The 19,139-nt window shown below is 43.5% G+C and overlaps 1 protein-coding gene across 24 annotated transcripts in view; it reads right to left on the reverse strand.

The window, feature by feature from the left end:
* MAP2 (microtubule associated protein 2) overlaps positions 1 to 19,139 on the reverse strand; it is a 177,003-nt gene that overhangs the window by 135,000 nt on the left and 22,864 nt on the right. For all 24 annotated transcript variants that reach the window (XM_031554111.1, XM_031554110.1, XM_031554112.1 and 21 more), the window contains exon 2: positions 15,838 to 15,895. The gene's annotated coding sequence lies outside the window, so the exon portion shown is untranslated. The remainder of the gene's footprint in view (positions 1 to 15,837; positions 15,896 to 19,139) is intronic.

Consider the following 19,139-nt stretch of genomic DNA (forward strand, 5'->3'; position numbering starts at 1 on the left):
AGCATTATTAAACTAGAAGAGAAGCTGCTTCATCAGTACTGAGTACGAAATGGGGGGGGGGAAGGGGAATATCTGAATATCTACAGCTTCAGTCAGTCTAAAGTCACAGAGAAAAAAAATCGTGCATTTTCAAAGATGGAGGTAACAATAAGCTGATTAATTTTGCTAAGGAAGGCTACTGAGATGAACACGCACAGACACAGGACATCTGCATCATCTGAAGGTTTAAGTATTTGAGCTGCTGATACAAAGAAACATTCTCTTACCTGACGTGTTGTTAAACACACAGATTCTCTCTTGAGGTAGTATAAACTTATTTTTCTTTGCAGAGATGTAGCCTTGGTTTCCCAAATGTGATAAGAGAAGGATTAAAGAAAAATGTTTAGTGTCCTTCCCGTGCTCTCAGAGCCCTCTGTGGACGACAGGCTGCAGACATGGCCAGACCAAAAAGCACCAGTTTCCTCCAAACCTGGCGGGTAGCTGCCAGACATCATGGATTCTGTTCTACATTTTTTCCATTCCCTCTGCCCCTCCACCAAACCCAAGGTTCATACTCCCTGCACAGAAAAGGAGGTAGTAATGCTCCTTCTGCATATCCAAAAACCCAGAGCAAGAAATTTAAGCCTACAGACAGCCAATGGCAACATTAACATCGAAGAGTTCTGGCTGCAGTCTTAAAAGATGCCATATGTAGGAGAGCAAGTTTAATCACATACATAATCCTCTAGAGTCTATTTAAGGGCTTGAAAGTTAAGCTGGCACCTTGATTATTTTTCTGGAGAGAGGAACTCTTAGGATTTCCTGAAGTGATGGAAAACAGTGTTCTAAGGCAACTGTACTTATTTTACCGTTATTTAATGTACACGTTCCTCAAGTTAGCATTTCAAAAATAAATGCCTTTAAACAGTCCACCTGCAGCACTAGCTATATCCAACATTTAGTGCAAAACAAAATCAGAATAAAACACAGCAGAAGAGAACACCTTTGGAGTTCACAGATAACAAAAAGCCTCCCCTATTCCACACACACACACACACACACACATTTGTTGCTAGAATGAAAATAAACAAGGTCCTCCAGGTAAAGGTAATTTGCAAAAAGTGCCCACAGAAGAAGAAAAAAAAAAAGAGGGATTCAGAACAGAAATGCTATCTTGCTAATAACTACTGTTTCTCTATCAAATAGTTTCCATTAGTGAGGATGACTCACCACAAGCACAAATTCCACTGCCATCCTACCCCCCCCAGCAATATTTAGTCAAAATGATGTTGCAACTCTCAGGACTAACATGAAATAACCATATGATTCCCTGCAATGAAATGTCAGCCCCAAGTCCAGGGCTGTTGCTGTGAACGCTGCAGCTGTGCCTAATGAAGAACAGAAGCACTCCTCACACCCCGAGCAGTGCTTCTAAGCCATGGTGGCATCTTGTCAATGGGGCTGAAGTCACACCTCTTCTCAAATCTGCCATTCTGGTGAGCTGTCACTGCAGCCGAAAATTTTGCCTGCTTTTCACATGAAAAGGGCCATTTTAGCACACACTTCACTGAGTATAATTTATTTCAAATAGATGGAAACATTTGTTTACTGAAAATTCCCAAGTGCCCTAGCAGTTTGAAGGACTAAGACCCAGCAACCAGGGAAAACCCTGAAGGCATCTGAGAGATGCTTCCACTTTGAAAGCTCAGAGGACCAGGTGTGTTCATCCTGGAATGGCCGGGTTAACAAAATTTAGAACAATCCAGAACTATTCAGTACCCCAACGTAACTGCTTTTTGTATTTCCAAAAATCTGGCTAGCTCAGTGTCATTCAAGTAGAACTGCTGCCACCATAAAGTGGTACCTCTCCCAGCCCCCTCTGCAGCAAGACGCTAAATGTTTTTCTGAAGGGTTCACAGATTCCTGAAATCTTGGGAGAAAGTTCAAACAGAGATTGGGATTAAGTACACGCAGGCCCTGCAGCATGATACTGCAGCACAATCTGTAACCGCAGCCAAGATTTCCATTTACTTTGAGGTAAACGGAGTGCCAGTTCTAAATGAGCTTCCTCTCACTTTTCTATCCCCTGTGCTCCTCCTTGGCTCTCCTTTCACTTCCACACTTCCCCCACACGTTGGGATCTTTTCCAGCTTCATCACTGATCACAGGCTTTACGCCGCTGGATGCCTCCTGTGCACCCTGTCTGCAATGTTATACGGTCCTGGCTTCAGCTCGGCAGCCAGAAGCACTGCAGTCGTGGCTCCCGTTCCTTCAGGCCCTGCAGACTGATGCCAACTTTAGGAGGCGGCTCAAAAGCTCTGACCAAGTGAGATACACGTCACCTTCACTGCCTGTACGGGCTCCTTTCAAAACATTACCCTGGTCAGGGTGTAAAACACATTTTAGTAACAGAAAACCAAACAGAAACATTCTTTAACAAAGAAAGAAAAAAAAAAGGTAGGTAAAAAATAGAACTGGCTGGAAACCAGAGACCACAAGAAGAGCTGGCTTACAGGAAATTGCCCTCATCAGTTACTAGATGGGAAATTTTTTCCCATGTACTACATGGATCATGCAGAGACAGGATGGTTGTACACACACATGGAAATGTATTACTGTGGGACTACCTAGCCTGAAAGGGAATACAGCAGCTGTTTCTTTTCAGTTCTCCCCAGCGAAGTAGAACAGATTCCAGACAATGCTTTGTTCTGCGCATTAACAAGTTTCAGTTACTAAATTTTAAAAGAAAAAGTTTCAGCCAACAAAAAGCATCAAAATAAAGTCAGCAACACAGAAACAAATACACATGTGTAGGCCAACTGCTCCAGGAGTGTTAATCATGGCAACAACATTCTGTTTGCTCAGGTCTTAGCATGCCATTCCACTGCAGAACCATTACAACTATTTTACTCTGCTACTCTAATTGAGCTTAATAGTATACTACTGAACCAGATCTACAGCTACAGGCAGAGCTTACCCAGTGCCTTTTAATACACAAATGCTGCATTCCCTAACCTGCCAGTACAGTGCTTTTGTCACAGAAGAAGCAAATATTTGCACAAACAGAGCAGCTTTTGCATGATGGAGTCTAACCTATGAATGAACAGCTAAATCCCCTCTCAAATAGACAGCTTTTGTGATGTGCAGTCCTAACCACAATCAGGCTCTAATATCTGGCCCAGACTTCAAGCAGCTTTCACTACTTATACCTCAGCACTCTGCAGACAGCAAAGTGCAGATTCCTTTCAAAAAGTACTGAGTTATAGCCTGACAATTTCTTTTTGTTTATGCAACCAGTTGTCCTACCTTCAGCACTGCTAATGCACTCGTACCAGCAGAACGCCCCAGCTCTACAGCGCAATACATGAACCATCAGCCTCATTTTTATATTGCTTGAGGTCACTCAGCAAGTCAATATCAGAGGTGGGTTTAAGCACAGCCTGCCCCAGTATCATTCTTCTCTGATGGCTGCAGGACTGGCATGTGCACAGATCACATTGCTCTCTGCCCCACATCACAGCATCCAAAGTCTGCCATGGTCACCAAGTGAATTCTTCCACCAATAACGCACCTATTTTCAGTACATTTTAAGCAGCACACCGTGCATGCTAACTTGCACCTTCCTCCCCATGCACCCCCGTGGAGGCACTGCAGGCCTGGCACCGTAGCCAGCAGAGCTGCTAAGGACCAGCAGCCAGCCTTAATGACAAAGGACAGAAGTTAAGTGGGCTGCAGCCATTGACACAAAGGCCAGTCTTAAGCTCCTAAGAAAGGACTGGCCTGGGGACGATGTTATATGAAACTAGGGAATTTCAATATGCAACACACAAAACATCTGGCCTAGGAAGTCTAGGTAAGTTGACACGTGACCTACTGGAATGCTAGATGCTGCATTGCTGCATTGCTGTCCCCTCCTGCTGCTCACTCCTGGAAGTAAGTCATGGTAGAAAATTACAACTGAAGTTAAGCCTTAGAGCCTGTTACATCCATTTCATAATGCAATCATACAGCAACTGCTCCTGTATTTTTCTAACAATTACTCCTTTTTACATTTGTATTTTAAAAGAAAAGCACCTTAAAGATGTTTCCTGTAATATGCAGAACTGTGTTTTCCCTCAATACTTACCGTGAAGTTGATACTCAAAGCACAGGAGAAAAAATCATGACATAATTACGTTTGATGACTGAAAGCTTTATCTGTCAGCAGTTAGCAAACAGAGAAGGTGGTCTGAAACTTGCCTTTATTAAGAGACAATGGAAAATTCCAGCTCGACCTCTTTTCCCGCAGCATTTAGCGCCTGGCTCTGCACTGCTCCCCACGCACAGGAAGACACGCTGTCACAAAAGCTGCAGCTGAATGGAGTGCCTCTATCCAACAGTTTTGCACCCTGCCCATCAGAACGCAGCTTGGCAGCTCCCAGATGCTTGTGAGGGTTGTGGTTGCTCAACTCCTCCCCATTCCTAGGGCAAGCTGTCTTTACTCCTGTATCATACATGGAGACACTACAGGGTCAGTAAAGCATGACAATTATTAAAATGAAGGTCATGACAGAGCACTGAATGGTTTGGTTTTGTTTTGTTTTTCTCCAGTTCTCTACACGCAGGCTTTGCTTTACTAAGTTTATCACAGCAAACTCCTCATGAATTCAAGCCAATACATAAAGAACAGCCAGTCACTGTCAGCACGATTCTCCTTGTCAAGGTCTGCAGCAGCACACACCACCTCCGGGATGACAGAGCCCTGTCCTCCAGCACGGCTCATTTACCTGACTCTGAGCACTGACATTATGGTCAGCTTTATTTCCTAGCTGCTGCACCCCCTGCAGCTCCCACTAGCCCCATCTAATCTCACAATGGTCAACAGTCACAGCCCATGCTCTGTGCTCAGGCAAAACTGTACTGCTTGATTTGGCATGCTTTTCCTGGACACTGTTATTCCTTCTTGAATAAATTATTTCCTCATCTCTGCATGACTTTTTGGAATGCTTACCACTCATGTCTTTTTCACCCCTTCTCTTTGGCACCCAGGAAACCTTTGGATGCCACTGCAACCTGCCTTTACACCGAAGCACATCCCTGCTATTTACCAAGTTGCTCAAAAACCAGAAAGCTATGAAGTCTTCACTCTACCCTGAGCAGCAGAGGAAAGGTCACATTTTCCACAGTTTCCTCTCTAATAATCCAAGCAATCGTTCCTGTTCTGTTTGCAATCAGTACTCAAACAGCCCTGCAGCCTACAAGCACGTCCCAGCACAAGCACGTTATGTGAGAGCAAAGCAAGACACTGTGACAGGGCCACGGGGAGAGACAGAGCCCCTCACAACACCCAGCCTGCGCTGTGCAACGGGGCCACGTGCTGTAGCATAGATAGCTGTAGCATCCACCTCCAAAGGGCACGCTGACACACCCACCTCTGGTCACTGGTGGTAAGAAGGGTCCTCAGCATCTTCTGGAACCCAGAACACACACAGGTCATGCAAACCTACAAAACTAGGTAGTGTATTTTGCAGAGGAAACCCACCAGAGCTGAAGATACCTTTATAGAAAGGTTGTAAGCACTGACATTTTACAGCATGCTTCTCAGGAACACAGGTTTATTTCATACTTAAAATATTTTGCTCCATCTGCCTGGACAATGAGCCAGGAGCAATCTGACCTGACCAGGTCCCAGGCATTCTCTTTAGCACAACAGAGGCTTTCACTCTGCTCAGAGGGGTCTCTTCTCAGACTCCTCAGGTAGGTGACAGTCTCTCAAGATCTACCGATTCAGTGAAAGCTGCTATATAAAAAACATTGTGGGCTAAAGTCTCCTGAGAGTTTCTTATTACGTTTTGCACCTGCAAGTGCAAAACTTGGACTTTCTCCCTCCTGGCTTCGAACTCCACACATACCACTGCTGAACCAGCACCGACCTAACTTGCAGTCATTGTGGGACAGGATGTTAATTCACAAGTGCTCCTGCTTTCTAATCAAGGCAGATCAAGGAAGGACAGTGTGTACCCTGCACTACTAGACACAGACACCTCAAGCACCCCATCGCCTTACCGCAGGAGTTCTGCTATGCAGGGCTGAGCCACGTCTCCCTCCAGTAGGGGGTTCTACAAAGCATTCCCTTGTTCCAAAGGTGCTCCTAAAGTAAGCTACAACTACAGCAAAAATTAAGTTTACGCTCACAGAAGCAGCTTTAGGACACCACATGTTTTTTTTTAATGGCATCCTTTGTCACCTGACACCAGCTGGACAAAGGAGCTTGTGGCAATATCATACAGAGCAGGACCCTTCTCAGGACAGCCCATAAGCATCTGTCCATGAGAAAAGGCTTATTTAGGTGGCACAGCAGCAGAGGAGCACTCCAATAAGATCACCCGCTGTAAGGTCACATGAAAGCACAAGACAGCATGACGTTCACATTTGGATATGCCCAAGGAAACTGCAGCTGAGAAAAGTCTGCTACGATTACGTCAGTGGCCAGCGTCTGTGATCTGTCAAATAGTGCTTCCAAAAGAAGAGTTTGCATCTTCATAATTCATCTTTAACACAGGAGGCAGCAGCTCCCCCTGTGTCAGCCAAGGCTTCCACCCTCCTCACAGCTCAAAGGAATCACACAGGAAGGATAGTAAATTCAGCAGGAAGGAAAAAGCAAATCCTGGCCCTGATTTCAATCCTAAAAAACTGGAGAGGTTTGTCTGTACCCCAGACAAACCCCTCTAGCACAGAGATTGCCCAGACAACCGTGGCATCCAAATGGCACATCCATCATGATCACACACAGATCTCCAACCAGGCAGCTCTCCACACGCTGCTCCTCCAAATGTGAAGCATCCTGCCTTGGTGAGCTGGATGTGAGGCCTCCCCCAATCCAAACCCACTGCTTCCATAGCAGCTACCTCATAGAGAAGAGTTAGGACTCAGCAGTCTCACCAGCAGCAGCAGGGGCTGTGGGACTGCTCCATGGCTCTCTGGCCCTTGAAGCCAGGACTGAAGTTATTTTATTGCTGCTGATGATTATCAGTATTGTAAAAAGAGAACAAACGCTCCAAACTCAGCTCCTATTTTGCTTTGAAATCTCTAAGAGAAACATGCTCTCTACTGCATTTGTAAAACAAAACAAACAACAACAAAAAAAAAGAATGTCTACTCAAAGACCTGAAAACCATTTAAAAAAATGAAATGGCAGGAATTAGCCCATAATGGGCAGAACCAAACAAACCAAGTCCCTGCATTACAGTATCTTTGTGAGACTTGCTCCTTCTGTCGCACACACAGTGACAAATGAACACTGAAAGCAATTCCACATCTTGTTCTGTCAGCACAGGAGACACCTAATAAATCCCAAGATGAAGGAAACACCCAGAAGGCTTTTTTCCTGCTTCCCTCGGCTGTGTAATTACAGGCAGTCTTACTACATTAATGCTACCTCCCGCTCTGCCCTTGAAGAAATAATAGGCAAACAATGTGAAAAACACAGGAGATAGCCAGGGAACACCTAATTGCTACGCTTGGAGTAAATACGGGACATCTTTCTGAAACACGTCTGGCTTCTACAGGATCTGCTGCTATTCTTTACAGAATGGCTCCATCCAAGTAATTCATTTTCTTAAATGGTTCATTTGCATAAGACCGAGGCACCTGGCAGCAGGCAAAAGGCAGCCCCAGCAGCAGGTGCGGCGCTGATCTCAGGCCTCCGTGTTGCTGAATATCAGTAGAGAAGCTGACACCAAGGAACACACAAACGCTGCTTTGTAGCCCCACTGTTCTCTCAGCCCGAGTACCTCGTTCTGTGCTGTGCACAGAAGGCACTTCTTTTCCATTCCCAAACAGCACAGCAAAGCTGAAGGAGCTGCCAAGGGCCTGCAGCTTAACACAAAGAGGCTTCCACTGCCCACACAGCCCGCAACAGTGCTTCGCAGGAACTGGAAGGTGAAAACGTGAAGGCCTGGAACCTGCTGGTAAAGCTTGTAATGGCTCCAAGAAGGCAAAGCTTCACAAGAGTAAACAAGAATCCATGGAAAGCAAAAATAAGGCATGGAAACATAATGCTGTGTCTTCTTGACTCCTTCTGAACCAAACCTGAGGCTGGGTCCTTGTGCCACAAACACAGCTTGCTGTTGTGTTACATTTGGTAGCATTACAATCCCAGGCAACGTGATGAGCCTTACCAGAACCTGCCCAAAAGAAAGCAAGCCCTCCACCACACAATCCCTCTCTCTTAGCACCAAGAGCCGCAGCCAACAGTAATAAGAATGGCATCAAGGCTTTCCTGTTGCTACGTTACAGATGTTGCTTAGTACCTTCATGTGTGTTTCTGAGTCTCAAAAGGCTGTTTGCTGGCCATTATAAATGCACGTGGGTGCATGGCTATGGAAACTAGTGGAACTACAGCAATTAAAAAGATAAAGAAGCCTGCGTTCCCAATGCTTCAAGCTTCCCAGCACGAACACAATGCATGCAATTGCATCCTGAGTTAAGCACAACAAACTTCAGTTTCACTACTTGCTTATTAGGAAAATATGCAATGTTTAAAACAGAAATACAATTGTCAGATTCTGCCAGTATTCACAAGTCCAGGCTTTCTAGACCCGATCACACAGCTGACATATGACTTTATATTTGCTCGAGAAATGCAGCAGCTTTTCATCCAAAGCAATGGTTTCCAACTGGATGGGCTGTGGTCCACATTTTCTCCTTCTGAGCACATTATAACTGGGCTCAGATGCATGCACTCCTGTTCTAATTCAAAATAAAGACAAGTCCTCACATGCGTTCTTGTTACTATTTGTGCTTTGAAGCTTTTTTGTAGTTGCTAGATCAAGATAAGCTGGTAATTAAGATGTATAGTGGAAACAGGTACTTTGATGGAAGAGACAACAGCACCGCACAGGGCTCATGAGATCAGTCTGATCACAGCTGGGCCGCAGACTTGTCTGTCTGTAGATAACCCTAGGTGTCTTGAGATGTACCTCCCCACAGTGGATCATAAAGTTCCCTCTACACTCCAGGAACACATCACCACAAAGGCTCTGGAGCTGAGCATCTTCCCAGAAGCATAACATGGCATTCTCTTGGCTCCTAAGCCACGTCACCTGGGCACAGGAAGCCAGAGCAGACACAGGCTGTACAGTGCAGGGAAACACACGCTCCCTCCACAAGAACCCCTGTGTCACCAGTTCAGATTCACTTGTGACTCCGTGTACGTTTGGTTTAGGAATCACTCAGCCACTGCACCTTCCCATTCACCTCCCATCCTACCTCCACAGGAAGCAACTTTGGGCAGGCTCTCTTTCCTGACCAGTGTTTTTTCAAACCAGTTTCAGGTCCAGCAGCCTTGCACCAGTACACACATGTAACCAAAGCCTTGTCCCCCAGCTGGCTCCCCAGCTCCACAGAGCCTTTCCTGCAGGAAGGTCGCTGTTTATTCAGTAGGTACCTTAAGATTGAAAAAATACAGCTTTTGAAATTCTAGATTCCAAATGCAACACTGTGATGCATTCTATCTTCCCTAGCTTAAAAATTTACACTAAACAGTTTGAAGACTGGGGTTTTCACGTTTTCAACCACATAATTCCCCTTGATTCTTGTTCAGAAGACTGATTTGGAAGCCCCAGCTCAAAGCAACCATTACTCCATCACTGCATCCAAGTGTGACTTACACTGCGTTCAGCAAACCAAAGCACTACATTGGATTGTAACCTCATCCAAGATACAGAAAATCAGCAAAGCATAAAAGGACCCCGCTCAACAGTGCAGTGACACGGGTCTCTAAAAAGCTACTTATATGTTTGCAGCAGGAGAAAGATTCTCAGGCTTTACTTTTGGATTTTATTTGGCAGTGGCTTGACCAGATTAGACGGGCAAATGTGGACAGAAAAATCACATCCAGGTCTGTCAACACCCAGGCTTGTACTCCCCACACTGAATCAGCACGCATTCTCTAGAAGTATGGGGCTGACTTCATTTTGTGAGAATTTGAGACGTCAGTCCTAAACACGCTAGGAATTACAAGCCCAATGGCTGGACAAGCAGTTATTTCTGCTACACAACAGTATCCTGAGAAGAGGTAACAGAAGATACATGGTATCCACATCCTCAAGCCTGCTGAGTGTTTAATTCGCCATGGAGTAAAATAAACAGACGATAACAGCAAAAAAACAAATTAGTTAAAAGTCAAACCAGTGAGGCTTCATATGGAAGTTGCAAAATTAATTCCTAGCCTTGTACATAGTTCAGACAGGAGAACTGAAGCTCAGACAAATGAATTGAATTCTACAATCCACCTTTCAAATCCAAAACCCAAGAATGTGGCATGTGGCTGCCATTAATATGCGAATTCCCCAAACTTCCAAGGTGAGCAGCAACATTTAAAGAGATGCTGTAAAAGCTCCAGATAACAAGACATGTTTATGCCAGCAGCACTTAACAGCTCAAAGAAGAAAAATGACTCATTCTTCCAACTAAGAACTGCAGGGAAAATTTGACATTCCTCTCAGCAGAGCTGCTGCGAGACCTTCACGGTGTCCTATCAGATATTGTTTTGACCCTGGTTCTGCTGTTACTGGTATCAGTGGAGAACACAAACACAAAAAACAAACACCAAAGCCAACTGTGTGGGAGCAACGAGACTCTTGATGTATCATCATTTGACTGGCAATAGCTCCAGAAAGGTATGAGGATACAAGGAACAGAGATAAAAATCTGTGAACAGGATATGAACCGGGACCGTAAGTCATAGAAAAGCTTCCATCTGTAAGCTGTACACACTGAAATGCTCTCTCCCCACACATAACAAAACATACTCAAGTCATAAAAGGCACATTACAGCCACTAAGCTCAAAAGCTGTAACTGAAGTAAACACTGTAGATAAATATAACATCTATAAAGGAAGACAAAAAGGAAAAAAGTAGGAAGAAAGAAAAGCTTTTGGAAATAGAAACCTATATCTTGGCCTTCACCACCCACTTGCAAACTTGCCCGTTTTTTTTCTGTTAAATCAAATAAAAGATACCTTCTCTCGCAGAACAGTCTCAACTTGCTTAATTTAAACTTTGAGTTACAATTTCAAAGCATGTTTAACGTCACTGCTGTGACACCTACACAGAAAGGGCCTGGCTACTACTCCCATTGAAGTCAAGAGCACAACTCCCACTCATTCCTATGAAGGAGTATCTAATCTAAATTATCCTCCTGTGTCTGAACTTTCTGGTATGGAATTAAAGAGGTTACAAGGGAAGTTTTTGCCCTCACTGAATTACCACAAACAAAATGTATTTTAAGAGCCTGCTGGCTGCTCAAGTAATTTATTCCACATAAATGAAATGCATCAAAGTTTGAAGACTTATCATTAAGTAGAAGTTCTAGTTCTACAATATGTGTTGTTTTGTTTTTACGCAGAGTTGTGTACCACCTGTTCCTTCCATTTGCTGGTTTTTCTTGGCTTTTTTTTTTCCTGAAGACACTGCTGGCAATGGAATTACTCATTAAAACCAGCCCACAAACACTTCCTCAGTTAAGTAACTGGTGCTCAGGAGCTGCAGGCCTCAAAAGAACAACTTCCTCAGATAGTCCTTCAATAAATATTTTTCTGGCCCTGCCTCTGGGTCTCACATCTGGTATTCGGCAGAACATTAACTGAAGCATTTGCTATCACTCAGAAAACTGCTGCTTTATTTACTTTTAGAACTCTGCATCTTAATATATTTTATGAAATCTGAGGCAACAACAACAACAAAAAAAACCACTGGCCTTAATAAGCACACCTATTTCTGTATATATACCATCTAAGGCTTTGAACAACGCAAGTGAGCAGGGCTCTGGATGCGTAATTTGAAGGCCCAGCTGCACCTGCAAGAATAAAGCAAGCCAGCTCTTCTGCTGCACAATACTGACAAACCTGTGCTGCCTTCAGTAGAGTCATGCCAAGCAGAAATCCATGAGAGTCAACACGGCAAACACATCTGGCTCCACTCCTATGAGTGTTCCCTACAGTAGTAGAGGAGAAAACATTACAGGCACCGCTCTCCTTCAACACTTCCCACCTCACTTCCTCCCTAGGGCAGATGGGTTTCGCCAGTCCACATCCGACCCACTGGCTCTCAGGAGGAAGGCATCACGTGGGACCCATCCCGCTTCCCCAGGTATGAACACAGGGAGTGTCACAAGCTCTGTAAGGCACACGCTCAGCCTATGAGGCAGGGCTGCTTAACGTCGCAGCTCGATGGCTTCGTTCCTGAATGGCTGGATGCAGCCCAGAACATGTGCTTTTCTAACTCTTCAGTGCACTCGTTAGCCCACAGTCTGCAACACTGTCCAATGCAAGCGCAAGGCAGCACGCTGCTGGGATGCACAAGAGCTCCCTGGATGAACAAATTCTGCCTCTGCCAACAAGAGGAGCACTAAGAACAATAAGGTAAGTTCTGCTTCCAACCTAATGAATTTCTTTTTTTTTTTCCATAAGCTCAAGTTCCTTGTGACTTCTACGTGTGCAGCCAAGGTTCAGTTTAAATAGCTTCTGCCTCACGTGACAGAACACAATTTCTTTCTAGCCAAGGATACTGGATACAATGATTTTAATACCTTCAAAAGGGAAATGGGTCTAGCATTTTAGGCTTTTTTTTTTTTAATGTAGCACAAAGAAGATCATCACAGAAGAAACGTAACAGAGAAAGGAGCCAGCCTCAGTATAACATCCTTGTTGCACTGCCCTCACTCCCATACAGCACACACAGCACTGCTCTGTAGGCGAACCCCTGCAGTAGGAGCTGGCAGTGTGGCTGAAGCCATTCAGCTTCTGCTCCCAGCTGTAATGTGGGAGACACTACTATTGATGAGCCTACGTAACAGTTGTGTAAAATAACTTGAGGTGCATTACCTTACACTGGGAACTAGTGATCCAGTATGCTGGTGTCATGACACATTACTGCAAGAAATCAAGTGCCTTTTTACAATCATTTACTTGTTGCTGTATAGCCAGCCACACTTAAGGAATAACCAGCCAAAAACAGCACTAATTCTAAAGACTGAAGTAGGAAAGACTTCATAGTGTAAGTGATGATCACAGCTGCCATAGCTCTTAACAGTACAGAGGTAAACTTTCAAGTAGCACTCCCTTCTGTTTACAGGATGTTTAAAACACAAGTTCAACCCATTTTTCCATACCTCATATTTGACAGAGAACAGAGATCTGCAAAAGCAAAAAGCTTTTCCTAGATTCAGTAGAAAGGCAGAGGATCTCCAGAATAGGCTCAACCACACATGACCTTCACAGGCCTCCTGAGGTGCTGATCCACAGGCTGAAGACTGCCTTGCAAGCAGTAGCCACACACAAAGGAACATCTATCTAACATTCAGTTAGATAATATGGTTCCTTGGGCTTTTGAAAGTATCTTTTTTTCCATACCACTTGTAAATTAGCCATGAATTAGTACCAATATGGAAATTATTTTTTACATATTCCTCCTGTGAAATATTTGGTTAAGATTTAAAAATAGATTTTTGTTGCATGTTTTGATTTTATTTTTCAGATTCACAGTAAAACAACACTGCTGCATCAGCATTTCAGATTTTGTTTCAAGTATGTGGGTTTCACTGTCATGCAAGTATGAGAAATTAGGTAATATTTAGGTTCAACATGTACCTGAGCTTGCACAGACAGGCTTGAGAGAAACTGTCTTGCTTTCATTCCTTTGTGCAAGACCTGAAATTGCTAGTGATGAGCAAGGTGATAGAAAGTGCTTTGGGGCAGTCCAGAAAGCAATGCGAGAAAGGATGAAGATTTTTTCAGTGTCATTATGTGAGCTGTCTAGAAGGTTAAGTGAGGGCTATAAGGAAGGCTATCAAGACTATAGAGAACTGAACACAGGGTGCTGTGAAAAAGTAACAATCTGAAGGTGGCTCGGATTTATGCAGAAGAAGGAAATACTATCAGAGAGAACAAGGGGAAAAAAAGAAAGAATCTTAAATGTTTACCCAGCCTTGGTCTGGAGCTGCTCCTGCAGCCAGTGCTGTCTCATCAGCTAACTCGAATGGGATTCAGGCTATTGATTAATTAGGATAAGGTTTGGTTTTTTTCCTCTCCATTTATGCAAGAACACAACTTCTCTCACTGTGACCTGTGAGCAGCTCAAAAACAGCTGAAGTTACCGACATTCTGCTGTTTATTACTGGCAAAACTGAATTATCACTAATACCCAGGAGCAGATAGGAGTTCACCTCACCCTTTCAGCCAAAAACTCACCAGCCTGCATTGACTTTTCTGGTTACATGCCTCACTGTTTGCAAAGACCTTTTGGTAAAAGCAGATAGCACATTCAATACCTGCAATCACGTCTTTTGAAGCTCAGACTCTCACTAGTGAATCCAAAGGCAAAATGAAGTCTCTTCAAGTTCATTGTTGCCCCTTGCAAAGAGCACCAATCACACAGCTTTGGATACACTTTAAGCTCAGACTGTCAGCATTCTCTCCCCACCAGTTTGCTGGAGTTAGCTTCATTACAGCTTTCAGTGACCCAGCTCTTGTTGACTACTTAACTTTCTGTGTGATGAATCACATATAATCCCCAAAAAGCCTTGACATGCAGAGGCTGACAAGAAGCATCTAAAAAGAAGTATCTCCCAGTCACTGGGCTCAAAGCTAGAACTTTTCAGGATGGACAAGGAATAACAAACACCAGTAGCAGGACCCAGCAGCTTCTTTTCATGTCTGTTGACAACTGAAGGCTCACTGATACATTTTCACACCCCACCTGCTTCTCTCACTGCCTTCCACAACCACCAAGGCTTGCTTACCTGACTGCAGCAATTCTTTTCAGCTTTCTGAAAACACAAACTTTATTTTCTGTACTGCAGTCTGTCTGTATTCCAGAGCGGGGGAAGGGGCTGCAGTAAGAGCAGAAACTTTACAGCCAGATGAAACCACCCCCAGTACAAAGATGCAGGCAACGCATGTCCCAGTTTTGACTCCATTGCCTACTCTAGACAGAGCAAGAATCAGCTGGTGGAAAAAGAGAAGAAAATACACAGAACTATAACTTAATCCTGGCTGCATATTATCACCAAATAAACCTGGTGCTTGAAAACTGCAAGTAGCTGAGTATTTTTTGGCTGAGGAAGAACAACTAAATAAAGTGAGAATGGTATTTACCAACACTGTGTTGCTTTTCATCTGTGCCTTCAAATAACCAAAAGCTGTCTGCGTCCATTACACAAACCTTTCTCTAAATAGATAATGCCAGAGCGCAGTGACAAATTCATGTATCAGCTTTTTATTTATTTATTTATTTATTTATTTTACATCTGTGCTGCGTTGCAGATTTGAGTATTCTCTAAACAACCTCAACCAAACATTTCAACAAAGCAGAGGAGCAATCTCTCAAACAAGGTGAGTGTGTGCAGACTGACGGCCAGGTAATCAGTCCACGTTGCAGAGAATATTGTTGGCAACAACAAACCCTAAATTTGAAATGCAAAAAGAGGAATATGCAACATAAGATTCAGCTCACAGTGCTTGTACTCAGTAGCACTTGCATTTGGATAGCTCAGCTCGCACTGCAACTCAGACATTTCCTATGGAAAACCAACACCTGCACAAAAAGAATTTGACAACACTTCAATGAGTTTTATTTTTCACCTCTGCACCACCAAGTCCTCCACTACACAGCCCAGGAAGTATACTCAATATCTTTGATCAAATTACCCTCAAAACACAAAGCACACACACGCAGGGGTAAGAGGAATCCTGTCAAACTGATGCTTGAACAAGGCTCAGAGATTCAGCAGGCAGTCTATCGGGGTACAGTCAGACGTGTAGCATTGCCAGTGATCTTGAACAACCGATACAAGACCAACAAAAACAGAAAACTCACTTTTGGTGTAGTTATCACGTTGTAAGTCTCGCGATAGTTCAGCTCACGTTTCCACAATCTGAAACAAAGCAAAACCTCTTGGTTAGTTGCAGCGAGGGAATTTTTTTTTTTTTCCAAAATGAATCGTAATTCCTGAATTTCGACCTGTGAGTAACAAAATAACCTCCTTCTCTGCTTTTGTTAACATTCAGAATTACACCAAATTAACTTACATTAATTACTTAATGATATGTACGAGATCGAATCACACTACAGAGGCCGGACTGCTCAGAGTGCTTACTTTCATGTGAAGTAGATCATCATCGAAAAACAGAATTCAATGAAACATGAGCTACACTGATGGCTTCTATTAGCATCAGGTTCACTTAAACTGAACCCCTTCTTTCTTTACAAAAGGGAGACAAGCTGCAAGCAGAATATCTTTCACGTATGTAGTTTTACCGGTAGCGATTCACCAAAAATAACAAAAATGAGACGATAACACCAAAAAAACACAAGTAAATTGAATCAGCAAACAAAGAACATAGATAATAGAATGCATTTTGCCAACTGCTTCCTTTCTTTTCCCCCAGGAATCCCACAGTTGTACTGCATAATAGCAGAAGAGATGCTTCACAAGCTGCAGACAAGACTGATGGGATCTGTAAATTGAGCAAAGCTGCAAAGGAGAAGTGCTGCCCAACAGCCACAAAAAAGAGCTCCCCAGTGCACTACTGCTGTTTATAGCACGACTTTGAGCTTGATTTGAGCTATTCTGTGCTCTGGGTACCACCATGTCTTAAGATGAATATAATATCGCAGCAGCATAAGTGAGAATTAATTACTGCTTTGCAAATCCTGGGAAAGGTTGGACAGGAGTGAAGTACTTATATAGTGCAAATTGTTGCTATTAACGAATTGAGTCAAATTGCCTAACAGGGAGGAATAACAGGCAGAATTTCCTTCCTACCTTCACATCAAAACCCAACAAAAAAGACCACTTTCCAGTACCATCACTCCTAATCAACACAGATCTCACCTGGAGACAACTAACTTCTACCAAAATATGGCTAAGATATCACAGCTGAACAAAGCTGTTCCAAATAGTCACTGCTTGCCAGGGGGATGATAAACGCTAGCAAGGATAAAGGCACTTTGTACTTTTGGTTAACTTTGCCACATCTCAGTGTACCCATAAGCGCAGGTATTATCACTGAAAGCAACGGGAAACCTGCCACTGACTACATCCAACTTAGAAACCAAGCACAGAAAGTGAAGGCAGATTCAGTGCCTTGCCAAAGTTAGCACAAGGGAATGACTGAATCGTGAACAGAAAGCAAGGATCTCATCCCTTTTCAGCATGAGATGACATTCTGAAAGTGTGGATGCCCCGTCCCTGAAGGCATTCAAGCCAGGCTGGATGTGGCTCTGGGCAGGTCTAGTGGTTGGAGACTTTGCACATAGCAGGGGGTTGAAACTAGATGATCATTGCGGTCTTTTTCAACCCAGCCCACTCTACGATTCTATGACAGCAAAAACACACAAGGTTGCATTGCATGCTGCTGTCATTGAGCAAAAGTTGAAAGCAAAGCCAAGAGAAAACTGGAAGAAAACAGCTCAGCTCTTTCTTCTTTCCTCGCAATACCGTAAAATGAAAAGTCAGTTCTTACAATATGCTGGCCAGGCGTGGTCCCTATTATCTTTGGTTAATTCCATATGTCTGAGAAGGAAATCAGCTCTAAGCCGGTTAGACTTGCTAAATGAGATTTGCCTAAGGCCCCACCCCCAGGGGCAGTGCCATGCACCAGAGATTTGGCATTCTTCAGAAAGATGCTACTTGTCCAGACACTGCTAATAAGGGCCAGCAAAGCACAACCCTTTAATGATTTACAGCGTATTCATTCACCTCTTAAGCAAAACTTCACTCTGCACCTTCTAATCTCCAAAGAGCTCCTAGTCTACACCCAAAGCAAGACGCAAGTAGGGCTGGTACCAGCAGGCTCCATTCTGTCAAATTTCTGATGAGCACATAAAGGAGATGCACACAAGCCCAGCGTTTCCAGCAAGAACTTCCAGCATCTTTAAGGACTAGTCAAAGTTTCAGAGACTCTAGACTCATCCTAGTACCTTGGGTCATGATAATGGAGATACAGACTTGTTGCTAGCAAGGCAGTAGGGCTGTAAAACACAGACCAGACATGTATTTACTCTTCTGCTTCACTTACTCTCTGTAAATTTTGTTTTGAGAATTTCCAAATTTTCAGAATCACAGCCCTGACTCATACAGACAGTAGTGAACACCCAGGATGCATTTAAGAGAAGACTGATAATAAATAAAGTACTATGCCAGCTGCTTGACTCAGAGAAAAAAAAATGGTAAGCACTGCTACGTGTTGGCATTTTGTCCTCTGAATGCTTGTTGGCTAAGAAAAATCAGGAGTTGTTGTTAAAGAACACATCTACATTGAGTAATTTATCTACCCCCTTCCTGTAACTACAGTGACATTTGCTAATAGCATCAATTTTTATGTCAAGTGTGCCCACAAGGAGTCACACTTACATATCTGGCTACTGAAGTCTTTCATTGGCAACTTTCAAGTAACCCACCCCAAACAAATCAAGTTGTCTGGTATTTGCTATGTTTCAGCCTACGTAAGAGAAAGGGGCCTATGCTATGAAGAGAGCCTATTTAACTAAGATATCCCAGTTGGATGCATCAACATAACTTCTAACACCGCGGGCACATTTCATACTAAAAGGTGCAGGTGGTTCTGGCTAAATGATACACTCTGCAAATCTGAAGGCCCAAGAGATTGGGCACTGCTGACCGTGAAATGACAGCACCAACTGCACCAACAGAAAGAAGTGACAAGCATAGCTGATTTGAAATACTGAAAGACAGATTTCAAGTAACTCTGCACAAGTCAGCAGCACCCAACAAAGGCCAGTCAAGTGCTGAACAGGTATTAAAAAATATGAAGGTAAACTACTCTGTGGGGTACAGGAATGCTGAAACAAAAAAGGAGAATGTGCTATTGAAGGAATATTAAGAAGATCCTCCTGTTGTTAAGTCAGATGGACCAGAATGAAATAGTCCACAATTATTTAAAAACAAAAACTAATGAAGGAAACCACTGAAACTGCAAGCTCATGGAAGACAGAGCTCTGAAGTGCTGCCATAAGATAAGCAGAGGGCCACCTGAAAAGGAAAGAGGAACACAGGAACCTAGAGAACTAGAGACGTATCACTCTAACACAGGTGCTTCAAACAAAGTTATCAACCACCCAGAAGAAGATGATGATAATCAAAAATCAGTCCAGCT

Source organism: Meleagris gallopavo, chromosome 7 (genome assembly GCF_000146605.3).
Source record: "Meleagris gallopavo isolate NT-WF06-2002-E0010 breed Aviagen turkey brand Nicholas breeding stock chromosome 7, Turkey_5.1, whole genome shotgun sequence".
In the NCBI taxonomy this organism is placed as follows: domain Eukaryota; kingdom Metazoa; phylum Chordata; class Aves; order Galliformes; family Phasianidae; genus Meleagris; species Meleagris gallopavo.